The sequence below is a fragment of the Hesperophylax consimilis genome, unplaced genomic scaffold, assembly GCF_061612785.1.
Source record: "Hesperophylax consimilis isolate HC1 unplaced genomic scaffold, BYU_Hcon_1.0 scaffold_44, whole genome shotgun sequence".
Classification (NCBI taxonomy): domain Eukaryota; kingdom Metazoa; phylum Arthropoda; class Insecta; order Trichoptera; family Limnephilidae; genus Hesperophylax; species Hesperophylax consimilis.
In genome coordinates, this window is record NW_028301274.1 from 500,207 (window position 1) to 519,524 (window position 19,318).

Consider the following 19,318-nt stretch of genomic DNA (forward strand, 5'->3'; position numbering starts at 1 on the left):
ATTGAGTAAAACCTCAAATTGTAATATTTAAATATTGAAGACAATATAAGAGATTTTTAAACGAAAATCTGAAACAGAAAAATCAGAAAAGGAAACGGTCACATCTGGGACTCGAACCCAGGACCCTTGTCTTTCCGGGACAATGCTCTACCAACTGCGCTAATGGGACCCTATTCCCCTCGGTCACTTTTAACTGTATCAGCTTCGAATAAGAACTACCAACATTGTCTTCACTTTTTCACCGCACATTTTTATTGGCAACTATCTTTATGTATGATCGCAAGATTCAACCCGAACTAAATGCAATCCAGACAACGTCTTTTTTTAGATAAACCTATCTTATTTTTTATTTTTAATGTGCGACATCTGTTGACTTTTTCTGCAAGTCTAGAATGAATATTTATTTTTCGGAATAACTTTATTGAGTAAAACCTCAAATTGTAATATTTAAATATTGAAGACAATATTAGAGATTTTTAAACGAAAATCTGAAACAGAAAAATCAGAAAAGGAAACGGTCACATCTGGGACTCGAACCCAGGACCCTTGTCTTTCCGGGACAATGCTCTACCAACTGCGCTTATGGGACCCTATTCCCCTCGGTCACTTTTAACTGTATCATACTTCGAATAAGAACTACCAACATTGTCTTCATTTTTTCACCGCACATTTTTATTGGCAACTATCTTTATGTATGATCGCAAGATTCAACCCGAACTAAATGCAATCCAGACAGCGTCTTTTTTAGATAAACCTATCTTATTTTTTTATTTTTAATGTGCGACATCTGTTGATTTTTTCTGCAAGTCTAGAATGAATATTTATTTTTCGGAATAACTTTATTGAGTAAAACCTCAAATTGTAATATTTAAATATTGAAGACAATATTAGAGATTTTTAAACGAAAATCTGAATCAGAAAAATCAGAAAAGGAAACGGTCACATCAGGGACTCGAACCCAGGACCCTTGTCTTTCCGGGACAATGCTCTACCAACTGCGCTAATGGGACCCTATTCCCCTCGGTCACTTTTAACTGTATCATACTTCGAATAAGAACTACCAACATTGTCTTCATTTTTTCACCGCACATTTTTATTGGCAACTATCTTTATGTATGATCGCAAGATTCAACCCGAACTAAATGCAATCCAGACAGCGTCTTTTTTTAGATAAACCTATCTTATTTTTTATTTTTAATGTGCGACATCTGTTGACTTTTTCTGCAAGTCTAGAATGAATATTTATTTTTCGGAATAACTTTATTGAGTAAAACCTCAAATTGTAATATTTAAATATTGAAGACAATATAAGAGATTTTTAAACGTAAATCTGAAACAGAAAAATCAGAAAAGGAAACGGTCACATCTGGGACTCGAACCCAGGACCCTTGTCTTTCCGGGACAATGCTCTACCAACTGCGCTAATGGGACCCTATTCCCCTCGGTCACTTTTAACTGTATCATACTTCGAATAAGAACTACCAACATTGTCTTCATTTTTTCACCGCACATTTTTATTGGCAACTATCTTTATGTATGATCGCAAGATTCAACCCGAACTAAATGCAATCCAGACAGCGTCTTTTTTTTAGATAAACCTATCTTATTTTTTATTTTTAATGTGCGACATCTGTTGACTTTTTCTGCAAGTCTAGAATGAATATTTATTTTTCGGAATAACTTTATTGAGTAAAACCTCAAATTGTAATATTTAAATATTGAAGACAATATAAGAGATTTTTAAACGAAAATCTGAAACAGAAAAATCAGAAAAGGAAACGGTCACATCTGGGACTCGAACCCAGGACCCTTGTCTTTCCGGGACAATGCTCTACCAACTGCGCTAATGGGACCCTATTCCCCTCGGTCACTTTTAACTGTATCATACTTCGAATAAGAACTACCAACATTGTCTTCATTTTTTCACCGCACATTTTTATTGGCAACTATCTTTATGTATGATCGCAAGATTCAACCCGAACTAAATGCAATCCAGACAGCGTCTTTTTTTAGATAAACCTATCTTATTTTTTATTTTTAATGTGCGACATCTGTTGACTTTTTCTGCAAGTCTAGAATGAATATTTATTTTTCGGAATAACTTTATTGAGTAAAACCTCAAATTGTAATATTTAAATATTGAAGACAATATAAGAGATTTTTAAACGAAAATCTGAAACAGAAAAATCAGAAAAGGAAACGGTCACATCTGGGACTCGAACCCAGGACCCTTGTCTTTCCGGGACAATGCTCTACCAACTGCGCTAATGGGACCCTATTCCCCTCGGTCACTTTTAACTGTATCATACTTCGAATAAGAACTACCAACATTGTCTTCATTTTTTCACCGCACATTTTTATTGGCAACTATCTTTATGTATGATCGCAAGATTCAACCCGAACTAAATGCAATCCAGACAACGTATTTTTTTTAGATAAACCTATCTTATTTTTTATTTTTAATGTGCGACATCTGTTGACTTTTTCTGCAAGTCTAGAATGAATATTTATTTTTCGGAGTAACTTTATTGAGTAAAACCTCAAATTGTAATATTTAAATATTGAAGACAATATTAGAGATTTTTAAACGAAAATCTGAAACAGAAAAATCAGAAAAGGAAACGGTCACATCTGGGACTCGAACCCAGGACCCTTGTCTTTCCGGGACAATGCTCTACCAACTGCGCTTATGGGACCCTATTCCCCTCGGTCACTTTTAACTGTATCATACTTCGAATAAGAACTACCAACATTGTCTTCATTTTTTCACCGCACATTTTTATTGGCAACTATCTTTATGTATGATCGCAAGATTCAACCCGAACTAAATGCAATCCAGACAGCGTTTTTTTTTTAGAAAAACCTTCTCTAATTTTTTATTTTTAATGTGCGACATCTGTTGACTTTTTCTGCAAGTCTAGAATGAAAATTTATTTTTCGGAATAACTTTATTGAGTAAAACCTCAAATTGTAATATTTAAATATTGAAGACAATATTAGAGATTTTTAAACGAAAATCTGAAACAGAAAAATCAGAAAAGGAAACGGTCACATCTGGGACTCGAACCCAGGACCCTTGTCTTTCCGGGACAATGCTCTACCAACTGCGCTAATGGGACCCTATTCCCCTCGGTCACTTTTAACTGTATCATACTTCGAATAAGAACTACCAACATTGTCTTCATTTTTTCACCGCACATTTTTATTGGCAACTATCTTTATGTATGATCGCAAGATTCAACCCGAACTAAATGCAATCCAGACAGCGTCTTTTTTAGATAAACCTATCTTATTTTTTATTTTTAATGTGCGACATCTGTTGACTTTTTCTGCAAGTCTAGAATGAATATTTATTTTTCGGAATAACTTTATTGATTAAAACCTCAAATTGTAATATTTAAATATTGAAGACAATATTAGAGATTTTTAAACGAAAATCTGAAACAGAAAAATCAGAAAAGGAAACGGTCACATCTGGGACTCGAACCCAGGACCTTGTCTTTCCGGGACAATGCTCTACCAACTGCGCTAATGGGACCCTATTCCCCTCGGTCACTTTTAACTGTATCATGCTTCGAATAGGAACATTGTCTTCATTCGGGTTGAATCTTGCGATCATACATAAAGATAGTTGCCAATAAAAATGTGCGGTGAAAAAATGAAGACAATGTTGGTAGTTCTTATTCGAAGTATGATACAGTTAAAAGTGACCGAGGGGAATAGGGTCCCATTAGCGCAGTTGGTAGAGCATTGTCCCGGAAAGACAAGGGTCCTGGGTTCGAGTCCCAGATGTGACCGTTTCCTTTTCTGATTTTTCTGTTTCAGATTTTCGTTCAAAAATCTCTAATATTGTCTTCAATATTTAAATATTACAATTTGAGGTTTTACTCAATAAAGTTATTCCGAAAAATAAATTTTCATTCTAGACTTGCAGAAAAAGTCAACAGATGTCGCACATTAAAAATAAAAAATAAGATAGGTTTATCTAAAAAAAGACGCTGTCTGGATTGCATTTAGTTCGGGTTGAATCTTGCGATCATACATAAAGATAGTTGCCAATAAAAATGTGCGGTGAAAAAATGAAGACAATGTTGGTAGTTCTTATTCGAAGTATGATACAGTTGAAAGTGACCGAGGGGAATAGGGTCCCATTAGCGCAGTTGGTAGAGCATTGTCCCGGAAAGACAAGGGTCCTGGGTTCGAGTCCCAGATGTGACCGTTTCCTTTTCTGATTTTTCTGTTTCAGATTTTCGTTTAAAAATCTCTAATATTGTCTTCAATATTTAAATATTACAATTTGAGGTTTTACTCAATAAAGTTATTCCGAAAAATAAATATTTATTCTAGACTTGCAGAAAAAGTCAACAGATGTCGCACATTAAAAATAAAAAATAAGATAGGTTTATCTAAAAAAAGACGTTGTCTGGATTGCATTTAGTTCGGGTTGAATCTTGCGATCATACATAAAGATAGTTGCCAATAAAAATGTGCGGTGAAAAAATGAAGACAATGTTGGTAGTTCTTATTCGAAGTATGATACAGTTAAAAGTGACCGAGGGGAATAGGGTCCCATTAGCGCAGTTGGTAGAGCATTGTCCCGGAAAGACAAGGGTCCTGGGTTCGAGTCCCAGATGTGACCGTTTCCTTTTCTGATTTTTCTGTTTCAGATTTTCGTTTAAAAATCTCTAATATTGTCTTCAATATTTAAATATTACAATTTGAGGTTTTACTCAATAAAGTTATTCCGAAAAATAAATATTCATTCTAGACTTGCAGAAAAAGTCAACAGATGTCGCACATTAAAAATAAAAAATAAGATAGGTTTATCTAAAAAAAGACGCTGTCTGGATTGCATTTAGTTCGGGTTGAATCTTGCGATCATAAATAAAGATAGTTGCCAATAAAAATGTGCGGTGAAAAAATGAAGACAATGTTGGTAGTTCTTATTCGAAGTATGATACAGTTAAAAGTGACCGAGGGGAATAGGGTCCCATTAGCGCAGTTGGTAGAGCATTGTCCCGGAAAGACAAGGGTCCTGGGTTCGAGTCCCAGATGTGACCGTTTCCTTTTCTGATTTTTCTGTTTCAGATTTTCGTTTAAAAATCTCTTATATTGTCTTCAATATTTAAATATTACAATTTGAGGTTTTACCCAATAAAGTTATTCCGAAAAATAAAAATTCATTCTAGACTTGCAGAAAAAGTCAACAGATGTCGCACATTAAAAATAAAAAATAAGATAGGTTTATCTAAAAAAAGACGCTGTCTGGATTGCATTTAGTTCGGGTTGAATCTTGCGATCATACATAAAGATAGTTGCCAGTAAAAATGTGCGGTGAAAAAATGAAGACAATGTTGGTAGTTCTTATTCGAAGTATGATACAGTTAAAAGTGACCGAGGGGAATAGGGTCCCATTAGCGCAGTTGGTAGAGCATTGTCCCGGAAAGACAAGGGTCCTGGGTTCGAGTCCCAGATGTGACCGTTTCCTTTTCTGATTTTTCTGTTTCAGATTTTCGTTTAAAAATCTCTTATATTGTCTTCAATATTTAAATATTACAATTTGAGGTTTTACTCAATAAAGTTATTCCGAAAAATAAATATTCATTCTAGACTTGCAGAAAAAGTCAACAGATGTCGCACATTAAAAATAAAAAATACGATAGGTTTTTCTAAAAAAAGACGCTGTCTGGATTGCATTTAGTTCGGGTTGAATCTTGCGATCATACATAAAGATAGTTGCCAGTAAAAATGTGCGGTGAAAAAATGAAGACAATGTTGGTAGTTCTTATTCGAAGTATGATACAGTTAAAAGTGACCGAGCAGGATAGGGTCCCATTAGCGCAGTTGGTAGAGCATTGTCCCGGAAAGACAAGGGTCCTGGGTTCGAGTCCCAGATGTGACCGTTTCCTTTTCTGATTTTTCTGTTTCAGATTTTCGTTTAAAAATCTCTAATATTGTCTTCAATATTTAAATATTACAATTTGAGGTTTTACTCAATAAAGTTATTCCGAAAAATAAATATTCATTCTAGACTTGCAGAAAAAGTCAACAGATGTCGCACATTAAAAATAAAAAATAAGATAAGTTTATCTAAAAAAAAGACGCTGTCTGGATTGCATTTAGTTCGGGTTGAATCTTGCGATCATACATAAAGATAGTTGCCAATAAAAATGTGCGGTGAAAAAATGAAGACAATGTTGGTAGTTCTTATTCGAAGTATGATACAGTTAAAAGTGACCGAGGGGAATAGGGTCCCATAAGCGCAGTTGGTAGAGCATTGTCCCGGAAAGACAAGGGTCCTGGGTTCGAGTCCCAGATGTGACCGTTTCCTTTTCTGATTTTTCTGTTTCAGATTTTCGTTTAAAAATCTCTTATATTGTCTTCAATATTTAAATATTACAATTTGAGGTTTTACTCAAGAAAATTATTCCGAAAAATAAATATTCATTCTAGACTTGCAGAAAAAGTCAACAGATGTCGCACATTAAAAATAAAAAATAAGATAGGTTTATCTAAAAAAAGACGCTGTCTGGATTTCATTTAGTTCGGGTTGAATCTTGCGATCATACATAAAGATAGCAATAAAAATGTGCGGTGAAAAAATGAAGACAATGTTGGTAGTTCTTATTCGAAGTATGATACAGTTAAAAGTGACCGAGGGGAATAGGGTCCCATTAGCGCAATTGGTAGAGCATTGTCTCGGAAAGACAAGGGTCCTGGGTTCGAGTCCCAGATGTGACCGTTTCCTTTTCTGATTTTTCTGTTTCAGATTTTCGTTTAAAAATCTCTTATATTGTCTTCAATATTTAAATATTACAATTTGAGGTTTTACTCAATAAAGTTATTCCGAAAAATAAATATTCATTCTAGACTTGCAGAAAAAGTCAACAGATGTCGCACATTAAAAATAAAAAATAAGATAGGTTTATCTAAAAAAAGACGCTGTCTGGATTGCATTTAGTTCGGGTTGAATCTTGCGATCATACATAAAGATAGTTGCCAATAAAAATGTGCGGTGAAAAAATGAAGACAATGTTGGTAGTTCTTATTCGAAGTATGATACAGTTAAAAGTGACCGAGGGGAATAGGGTCCCATAAGCGCAGTTGGTAGAGCATTGTCCCGGAAAGACAAGGGTCCTGGGTTCGAGTCCCAGATGTGACCGTTTCCTTTTCTGATTTTTCTGTTTCAGATTTTCGTTTAAAAATCTCTTATATTGTCTTCAATATTTAAATATTACAATTTGAGATTTTACTCAATAAAGTTATTCCGAAAAATAAATATTCATTCTAGACTTGCAGAAAAAGTCTACAGATGTCGCACATTAAAAATAAAAAATAAGATAGGTTTATCTAAAAAAAGACGCTGTCTGGATTGCATTTAGTTCGGGTTGAATCTTGCGATCATACATAAAGATAGTTGCCAATAAAAATGTGCGGTGAAAAAATGAAGACAATGTTGGTAGTTCTTATTCGAAGTATGATACAGTTAAAAGTGACCGAGGGGAATAGGGTCCCATTAGCGCAGTTGGTAGAGCATTGTCCCGGAAAGACAAGGGTCCTGGGTTCGAGTCCCAGATGTGACCGTTTCCTTTTCTGATTTTTCTGTTTCAGATTTTCGTTTAAAAATCTCTAATATTGTCTTCAATATTTAAATATTACAATTTGAGGTTTTACTCAATAAAGTTATTCCGAAAAATAAATATTCATTCTAGACTTGCAGAAAAAGTCAACAGATGTCGCACATTAAAAATAAAAAATAAGATAGGTTTATCTAAAAAAAGACGCTGTCTGGATTGCATTTAGTTCGGGTTGAATCTTGCGATCATAAATAAAGATAGTTGCCAATAAAAATGTGCGGTGAAAAAATGAAGACAATGTTGGTAGTTCTTATTCGAAGTATGATACAGTTAAAAGTGACCGAGGGGAATAGGGTCCCATTAGCGCAGTTGGTAGAGCATTGTCCCGGAAAGACAAGGGTCCTGGGTTCGAGTCCCAGATGTGACCGTTTCCTTTTCTGATTTTTCTGTTTCAGATTTTCGTTTAAAAATCTCTTATATTGTCTTCAATATTTAAATATTACAATTTGAGGTTTTACCCAATAAAGTTATTCCGAAAAATAAAAATTCATTCTAGACTTGCAGAAAAAGTCAACAGATGTCGCACATTAAAAATAAAAAATAAGATAGGTTTATCTAAAAAAAGACGCTGTCTGGATTGCATTTAGTTCGGGTTGAATCTTGCGATCATACATAAAGATAGTTGCCAGTAAAAATGTGCGGTGAAAAAATGAAGACAATGTTGGTAGTTCTTATTCGAAGTATGATACAGTTAAAAGTGACCGAGGGGAATAGGGTCCCATTAGCGCAGTTGGTAGAGCATTGTCCCGGAAAGACAAGGGTCCTGGGTTCGAGTCCCAGATGTGACCGTTTCCTTTTCTGATTTTTCTGTTTCAGATTTTCGTTTAAAAATCTCTTATATTGTCTTCAATATTTAAATATTACAATTTGAGGTTTTACTCAATAAAGTTATTCCGAAAAATAAATATTCATTCTAGACTTGCAGAAAAAGTCAACAGATGTCGCACATTAAAAATAAAAAATACGATAGGTTTTTCTAAAAAAAGACGCTGTCTGGATTGCATTTAGTTCGGGTTGAATCTTGCGATCATACATAAAGATAGTTGCCAGTAAAAATGTGCGGTGAAAAAATGAAGACAATGTTGGTAGTTCTTATTCGAAGTATGATACAGTTAAAAGTGACCGAGGGGAATAGAGTCCCATTAGCGCAGTTGGTAGAGCATTGTCCCGGAAAGACAAGGGTCCTGGGTTCGAGTCCCAGATGTGACCGTTTCCTTTTCTGATTTTTCTGTTTCAGATTTTCGTTTAAAAATCTCTAATATTGTCTTCAATATTTAAATATTACAATTTGAGGTTTTACTCAATAAAGTTATTCCGAAAAATAAATATTCATTCTAGACTTGCAGAAAAAGTCAACAGATGTCGCACATTAAAAATAAAAAATAAGATAAGTTTATCTAAAAAAAAGACGCTGTCTGGATTGCATTTAGTTCGGGTTGAATCTTGCGATCATACATAAAGATAGTTGCCAATAAAAATGTGCGGTGAAAAAATGAAGACAATGTTGGTAGTTCTTATTCGAAGTATGATACAGTTAAAAGTGACCGAGGGGAATAGGGTCCCATAAGCGCAGTTGGTAGAGCATTGTCCCGGAAAGACAAGGGTCCTGGGTTCGAGTCCCAGATGTGACCGTTTCCTTTTCTGATTTTTCTGTTTCAGATTTTCGTTTAAAAATCTCTTATATTGTCTTCAATATTTAAATATTACAATTTGAGGTTTTACTCAAGAAAATTATTCCGAAAAATAAATATTCATTCTAGACTTGCAGAAAAAGTCAACAGATGTCGCACATTAAAAATAAAAAATAAGATAGGTTTATCTAAAAAAAGACGCTGTCTGGATTTCATTTAGTTCGGGTTGAATCTTGCGATCATACATAAAGATAGCAATAAAAATGTGCGGTGAAAAAATGAAGACAATGTTGGTAGTTCTTATTCGAAGTATGATACAGTTAAAAGTGACCGAGGGGAATAGGGTCCCATTAGCGCAGTTGGTAGAGCATTGTCTCGGAAAGACAAGGGTCCTGGGTTCGAGTCCCAGATGTGACCGTTTCCTTTTCTGATTTTTCTGTTTCAGATTTTCGTTTAAAAATCTCTTATATTGTCTTCAATATTTAAATATTACAATTTGAGGTTTTACTCAATAAAGTTATTCCGAAAAATAAATATTCATTCTAGACTTGCAGAAAAAGTCAACAGATGTCGCACATTAAAAATAAAAAATAAGATAGGTTTATCTAAAAAAAGACGCTGTCTGGATTGCATTTAGTTCGGGTTGAATCTTGCGATCATACATAAAGATAGTTGCCAATAAAAATGTGCGGTGAAAAAATGAAGACAATGTTGGTAGTTCTTATTCGAAGTATGATACAGTTAAAAGTGACCGAGGGGAATAGGGTCCCATAAGCGCAGTTGGTAGAGCATTGTCCCGGAAAGACAAGGGTCCTGGGTTCGAGTCCCAGATGTGACCGTTTCCTTTTCTGATTTTTCTGTTTCAGATTTTCGTTTAAAAATCTCTTATATTGTCTTCAATATTTAAATATTACAATTTGAGGTTTTACTCAATAAAGTTATTCCGAAAAATAAATATTCATTCTAGACTTGCAGAAAAAGTCAACAGATGTCGCACATTAAAAATAAAAAATAAGATAGGTTTATCTAAAAAAAGACGCTGTCTGGATTGCATTTAGTTCGGGTTGAATCTTGCGATCATACATAAAGATAGTTGCCAATAAAAATGTGCGGTGAAAAAATGAAGACAATGTTGGTAGTTCTTATTCGAAGTATGATACAGTTAAAAGTGACCGAGGGGAATAGGGTCCCATTAGCGCAGTTGGTAGAGCATTGTCCCGGAAAGACAAGGGTCCTGGGTTCGAGTCCCAGATGTGACCGTTTCCTTTTCTGATTTTTCTGTTTCAGATTTTCGTTTAAAAATCTCTAATATTGTCTTCAATATTTAAATATTACAATTTGAGGTTTTACTCAATAAAGTTATTCCGAAAAATAAAAATAATTATTTCGTTAGCTTTCTTTCTCAAAGGCCTCATACACTATGTGCCGTATTGTTATCATGTTACTGCTGCCACTACCTAGCATTTACATATAAATTTTACATTTCTTATTAACTAATTTAAGTCTGTATAACTTAGGAGTAGGAATATTCTTATTTTTGTACTATTTACTTGCTGTTATAATATGTCAAATGGATATGGTTATATGTATTTTTACTATTAATTTTGTGAACTTGCAATTTTCAGAATATTATTTTTTTAACTATGTATGTAAAAGCCCAATGTTCGTGTAAATAAATAAAAAAAAATAAAAAAAATAAAAAATAAAAAATAATGCTTAATATATACTTTCAAAATGCATTCCAGCAAAACGGCAATAACATTTTACTATCAAAATGCTCGTGGTTTGAAAAGCAAATTAAATGATTTGCACTGCGAAGTGCTCAGTTGCAATTATGATTTGATTTGTTATACTGAAACATGGTTAGACTCCTCAATCTATGACCATGAAATAGTAGATGATCGATATAATATTTACAGACGAGATAGGGACACATCGAGTTCTTTTAAAAAATCAGGTGGTGGAGTTCTAATAGCCATAAAGAAAGAAATGACATCTATCACAATTCCAACACACAGCTCAAAATTAACAGAAGATTTATGGATTAAATTTAAATTGCATGAAACATCTAGGCAAACCATCAACTTATGTTTGGCGTATTTGCCTCCAGATATACCAATCGAAAATCTCACAGATTTTTTCGAAAAGTGTCAAACAACATATAATAATTTATCATCAGAGGATGTAACAATAATAATGGGTGATTTTAATGTACCACCATCTATTCAATGCCCACTAAATGTCAACGAAATTCACACCAGACCAGTCATATATAATAGCCAAAAATCAAAATCCCTACTAGACTTCCAAAATTTGACTGAACTTAATCAGTTCAATCATGTCTCTAATAACATAGATTGAATTTCAGATTTAGTGTTTTCCAACCATCACCTGAAAATTCAAATTGCTTCACATGTGCTATCTAAAGTTGACTCCTATCATCCTCCCATTGAGTTCGATTTTCTAATGTCTAAGTACAGACCCTTACCTACCAACCCAGATCACATCAAATATAACTTCAAAAAAACGGACTACACTAAATGCAATGAAATGCTATCACTAAATAACTGGAACGATCTTAATACTCTGAATTGTAATGATTCCCTACTACATTTTTACAACTTATTATGGCTATCAATTGAAAAACACACTCCGCGCTTAAGAAACAGCAACAAAAGGTTTCCAATTTGGTTCAACAGTGCTTTGATCCACCAACTTAGAGAAAAAGAAAAGTTTAGAAAGAAGTGGAAAAAATAAAAAAATCAATGTGACTATGACAGTTTTTCCATCTTGAGGGCTAGAGTAAAATTATCCATACGTACCTGCCTTAAAGCCTATGTAGATTCAATAGAAAATTCTCTCCCTAACAGTATCAAAAATCTGTCAACCCTCATTAAATCGAAAAGAGTTTCTAATTCTCTCCCAAAAATCATGCATCTCCACGAAAATTCAGCAACAAATGGCAAAGAAACATGCGAACTCTTTTCTACTTACTTCTCTTCTGTATTTAGCTCACCATCTAATTTTAAAAGTGACTCTAAACTTTCTTCCCCACTCTATAATTATCCACTATCTCATATCAAAATAACCCTAGACGAGGTCAAGGTGAAGTTGAACACTCTCGATATCAATAAGGGTTCCGGTCCAGATGGTATTCCTCCACTATTCATTCGAAATTGTGCAGATCAACTTGCAGCACCTTTACACAAATTATTCGTCAAAAGTCTGAACGAAGGGGTATTTCCAGATCTGTGGAAAGTTGCCCACGTCATTCCGATCCATAAGTCTTGCAGTAAAAATGATGTAAAGAACTACCGTCCTATCAGCCTTTTATCTTGTTTTGGCAAAATATTTGAGTCCATTGTATATAAAGACATATTTAATCACGTAACACACATACTTAGCCCTTTCCAACATGGCTTTGTAGCTAAACAATCCACAAACACAAATTTAATCGAGTATATGGACTTTCTGTGTAAATTTCTTTCTGTGACGGCCGGCATAGTCCAGTGGTAACGCATTGGACTGCCATTCCGAAGGTCGCGGGTTCGAACCCGGCGTGCGCAAATAAATTTTATTTGATTAATTTGTGTTATTTCACAATTAATTAATTAAAATAATATTTAGTATATTTGCGGCACGTTCCAGAGTGGAAGATACTACCAGTATCGCCCTGAATTGAAACGTTGCTCCAAATGGCTTTAGCCGTGTTTAGTGACTAGATCTGAATAGCCAGGTACTTCCCCACCTTCCTCTTTCCCTTCCCCACTTACCTTCAGCCTCACAACATCCCCCAATCGGGGATGCCATAGTCTCACTGGCTCCAGACGGGAGCAGTTGGGACTCTTGTGAGGTATACTATAAAAAAATATTAAAAAAATCAATGAATAAAAAAACACAAGCAGATGCCGTATACACCGATTTCAGTAAGGCTTTCGACAAAGTTAGTCACCCTATCTTAATGAATAAACTGGATAAAATCGGCATACACGGAAATCTGCTTCGTTGGTTAGAATCATATTTATCAAATAGAAGTCAATTAGTTACTGCTAACGGTTTTAACTCTTCCCCAATATTAGTTACGTCGGGCGTTCCACAAGGATCACACCTTGGACCCTTGCTTTTCTTAATCTTCATCAACGACCTTACATGTAAACTCCACTGTAATTTTTCTCTATACGCTGACGACCTCAAGATATATAAAGCAATTCAAACTATGGAAGATTGTGAACTCTTACAACAAGACCTTAACACATTATCTGCCCGGTGTATTGACAATGAAATGGAATTGAATATAGCTAAGTGCAAAGTAATAAATTTCACCAAGAACACCAACAAAACTCTATACTCATATAGCATATGTGGTCACAATCTGGAAACAGTTGAATCGATCAAAGACTTAGGAATTATATTCGACAACAAACTAACCTTCAACCAACACATAGAATACATTGTAAATAAATCAAATAAAGTACTAGGTTTTATTGTAAGATCAACTAAACTGTTCAAGAACTCTAATAGCCTAATAATTCTATTCAATTCGTTAATCCGTAGTGTTCTTGAGTACGGGTCAACAGTCTGGAATCCACATTACACGACACAGATATCCCGACTTGAATCTGTCCAAAGAAAATTTACACGGATTTTGTCTTATCGATCAGGTGTCTACCATCTTCTAAATGGGTATGAACAAAGACTTACATATTTCAAATTAGAGAGTTTAGTTAAAAGACGAAATATAAATGACCTCTTAATGCTTTACAAAATTGTGAATAATCGTGTTAATAGTAACTTAATCAATCAAATCACTTTTTACGCCAGGCCCAAATATACTAGAAATATGAACATATTTTGGACCGAAATTTTTGCCAATAACACTGGTTATTTTAATCCTATGTCTAGAATGTCTCGATCATACAATGATCTTGCTAAAATACACACTGTCATAGATATTTTTGCAAATAATATAACGTGTTTCAAGAAATATCTCCACGATTTCTGTACTTAAAAAAGAAAAATAAATAAATAAAAAACTTGTTTAGTGGTTTAGATTTTTTTTTATAATATGTACTCTTTAAATTTTTCTACTTATTATGTGCTTCAATCTTTGTTATTAAGTTTTATGTTTTGTATAATAAATACTGTTATTGTTTTACATGTTTGCTTATGTGAATGTGCAAATGTGATTGCTGCAGACACATTAGTCTAGGGATATTTATAATTGTACTTTTTTATTTTGTAAACCATAATTAATGTTTTTATAAATATCCTGTTTGTGTCTCGAATAAATAAAATAAAAAAAATAAAAATAAATAAATATCAATGGAAGGCCTGTTTGGAAGATTGCTTCCGTTGAAGGAGACTAGGAGATGTAGACCAAAGAATAAACCGGTACAACAATACATACAGACGGTCAGGGCCAACCCTTCGGTCGAATCATTTGGGATACTGGGAGTATTCCGAGATTTATCCCCGATTCGCATAATACGGCAGGACGTGTTATTTTAAAATGAGAATACAAAGAATAAATTAAGCGATAAATCTCTCACGAACTTGAGGCAATTCGATGCAGCAGGCTGGACAAACCTGATCAAACTCATTAATATTAATAATACTAAATAATATGCATTTTGTGAAATGAGAAATTGGAATCACAACAGTACCTACTACGGGCAAGGCGTAGTCAACAGAAACCCCTGCTGGGTTAACATTGGAATCATTACTATACAAAAAGGGCAGCTCTTACAATATTGGTATTCGAGGACCATTGACTATTGGATACCCCTAGCTGGGCTAACTTTTCTCACAAAATCAACACGTGGGAAAAGGCAGAAGCAGTTATTCTAAATTACATGCACAATGCAATATAGGTTGGTAGGTATTATATCGTATTATTGTTTTCCACGTGTTATTTATTATTCTTCTAGAATAATAAAAAAAAATCAGCACTACGACGCAAATGATATTGGTAAATTAAAATATGAAACCCGATAGTATGCAAAACATACGGAGACTTTTCGACAAACAACGTAATTTGTTATGAAATAGATGATAAATAGAGATGATGATTTATTTGATAGGTATTACAAATAATGTGTAAAAGACGGAAACTTTTACAATATGTTTATGACGCTTCTAATCACTAGGCAGGCGGACAAATTAGGTACCTAGCATTATGACAATGACACGATACGTTCTAATGACAATGTCAGTATTCATTATGTATTGTAATCGTTCTCTAAGAAATCGGGAAAAGGGGAATGAAAGAATGAGTGAATAAGTGAACGTATGGAATAGGTATTATCGGACGGTGATGATATTGTATTCTTACCTTGCAAACATATTCGTGTTGTGTTCTGACGTCCACGCAGCGACAGAGGGAGGAACCCTCGACCTGCTCCAGCAGCAGGTACTTATCTGCCACGAGGGAAGCCTGGAACGGGGGCTCCGGCAGGCAGGGGCTGTGCGCTGGGCTGAGTCTGTCCAGGGGGCGCGGGGAGCCAGCCCTGTCCTTGGGGCACAGTACCCCGGGCTCCTCTTCCCCCTCGGGGTGCTTGCTGCCACCAAGCCGGGCTACCAGAGTGTTCATCCAAGAACCCTGATTAACTTGAGTTACGGTATCCATTATTATTATTCGTTTTCACGGCACTTCGCACTTCAACACTTGATAGCACGTCACTGTGTTTTATTCTGTACTGTTCACTCGTCACGTATTGAAGTAAAATTATTGACACAGTTCACGAATTAATTATAATAATAGTAAATTCACTTTTAACCAACTATTGTCAACGAAGCTGATTTACAAACACAATTAATTACAAAGGAACCTAGGTATTTGTTAATCCTGTAACAAACGTCAGTCTGAAACAAAATAAAATATATTTTTAGCATTTTGTAGTAAGGACAGGAAAAAATTGCGTCAGCTACTCACGTTGCGACAAAATAAATGTGTAACAAGAATCGTGTTAAAGATTCACTAATGAAATAATATGTCGAAACGGATGTTCATCCGATGATTTCAAATCATACGAATACCCACACGACCAAGAGCGAATCTACATTAAGTTCTGAAATTAGCGTCCAAAAAAGTCATGATTTTTCTTAGAATTTTATACAGATTTTGTGACTGAATTCGATTTCGATTACAATTCTCATCACCATTCCAAAATTTCAGCCCGTTCGGTCACATAGAGCCTGATAAAAGTGTTTCCAAAGTTCGAACCCAAGTCTAAAAATAGCGTCCATAAAAATTATTATTTTTCTAGCACATTCTCTTATCGTTCAGGATACACATCAAATGGTGAGATGTGAAGAAATTGTCCATAAATAACTCATGGCGTGCGGGTCAATCATAGACAGTACGACGGATAATCTCTGACCTAATACGGGGTCATAATTATGTATCAGATGCTCAGGAATATGGCATTGCTTCGAAACAGGTAGCCTTCGGAGGAAGCAAGACACCAAATCTCGTAGCCAACTTTGATTGGCTTATTCTTAATTTACATCTTGCAATAATGTCGATCGAAATATGGCATCATTTGCTCGTCAATGAAAAGTTTGTGTGCAAAAACACCAAATAGAAGATATTTCACTTTTAGCATGTTAAACAATGGACAAACCTACAAATAAAGATGGAACGTTAGTCGAAGAATACTAAATATAAAAAGTTTATGTTATGGCTACTATACCTTAGCCATTCTGTCGGTTATATCTAGATTGTTGTTATCGCAAAAATGTATCTAGCGCTTTATAAGCTCGAAATGTGGATGTTGGTTCCTTTTTTGATGACGCTTACACCCAAGGTCGGGTCAGACAAATAATAATCTGTGGTAGATGGCAATGTATTGTAGCCGGTCAACACAGAAACCAAGAAAACGCTTCAATTCGTATATATCTTACTGGAATTCGGTATTGGTTTTAAATCGAGCGTATTTGATCATACTCTCAAGAATAAACTGAATCACTTCATCAAAGAATAATGAAAACTCTTGGAAAGCATTATAAGACTTCAGCTTTTCGTACATATCTTTATGCACCACATTCAGCGGTTCAGGAACGCAACAGTTTACTGTAGTTTTGATTTTTGGATGGTGGTGCATTTGAAATAGATATTCGCAAGGTATTACGACTAGCACCAGAGGATGTCAAAGGTGGATTCCAGTCAAGTCGAGATATGCCATCAAACCATCGTCAATCAGCTCTTCGTCCGTCTGTTCATCAACATTCTCCGTTTAAAAATATACGAAAACCGCAGACAAACTATTAATTTTAATAAAAATCACTCATAAAAACACTACAAAACCGTATTATTTGACGGCAAGCTAACCAAAAACGTATGTAAACACTGTGACAGCTAACCTCCAAACGTTGCGCGCAGGCATCAACTGATTTCAGTGACATCCAGCGGTCATCTTATGCATATAATACTATATTGAAACAGTGTTTCCAACCATTTAACCTTTTGATAACAATATGTGATTCACACATGTTTTATTTTTTTCCGTTTTAAATTTTTTTTTTTAAATGGCTCTATTGTCAGGGTTTTAGTAAAAAACTAATTAAAAATACAAAAATTAATAAAATGTATTAAATTATGTTAATTATTGAAAGCTAACATACCAATCTGTAAATATTGCATAACAACTTGGTGGGATTTAGCTTTATTCACAGTGAAAAAAAATCATACTTTTCATCATTCAACAACATACCTACCCATTCATGCAGTGTGATGTATTTTTATGTCTACATAATTTTATTAATAATCACCAAAAAAACCATTAGTGAACTGAGTTTTAAGTGCCCAATTCTTCTAAATTGTAGACCGCGCGTTAAACCAGTGAATTTTTATCGCGTGAAGTGGCTTGTTTTAGTGCTTTTTTACCTACATTTCTAAACTACCTCGAAGTGTCAAACTGCCCTGAAGTGTTATCTCTACCTATTGCAAAAAATTATCGGTTGTGACGCTATAGTGATTAACGATTACTATCTTAAAATATTATTAGCCATTAAAAATCACTTTTTACGTAAAGACTGTGTCAAACAATATTTTAATGAATACAAAGTGCATTATTTGCGAAAAAGACATTGACACTCCATCGGATTTCATAAGCTGTAGTGTCTGTGAAAAAAGCTACCACCTTTTTTTTTTTTTTTTTTTTAACATTATTTCTGGCTTTCACCCTTCAAGGGTGTTCTTGGCCATCATTTAAAATTATTGAGAAATGAAAGGTGAATTTAAATATTAATTTTATTTAAATGGGCAAATTTCAAAATTATAATGAAAATTGGAGTCGAGTTCAGACTTAGAAGAGATGAGATGTTGAATGGAGGGGAGGCAATTTTAGATAAGGCTTGATAGAAGAGAGGATATTTGTTTAGAGAGGGACAACCAAAAAATATGTGATCTAAAGTTCCCACTTCTAGACCACAGAATGTACAATCTGGGGAGTCAACAACGTGAATTTTAAAAAGATGGGAAGGAACGGAACAATGTCCGATCCTCATTCGAATGAGTGAAGAAATTTCTTTTTTGGAAAAATGAGGGAATTGCTGAAACCACGGTTTTGATGGAATAGTTCTTTGTATTGAGGCATAGCAGGCTCCCTTGGATTGACTAGCAATGTGCCAATACTCTGTCCAAACATTGCGGGATCTATCTTTGATGATGGAAAAAATGTCAGATAGGGGAATGTGGTTTACGAGGGTAACAACAGGGTTGGACGCTCCTTGTTTTGCCAAGGCATCCGCAATATCATTACCCATGATACCAACATGTCCAGGAATCCAAATCAGAGTTACAGTTTTACCAGAGCTTTGAATGGAGGCTATCATCTCTCGAATAAGGCATACAAAGTGATCATCAGGATGAAGAAGAGGACTGGATTTAAGTTTTTGGAGGGAACTGAGAGAGTCAGAGAGAACGAGGGAATGTTCGAAATTATTTTTGATTATATATTTGAGAGATTCTATTATTGCAATGCACTCGGCTGAAAATATTGAAAATTGATTTGAAATTGAATGAAATATTCTGTCATTAGAATTATTGTG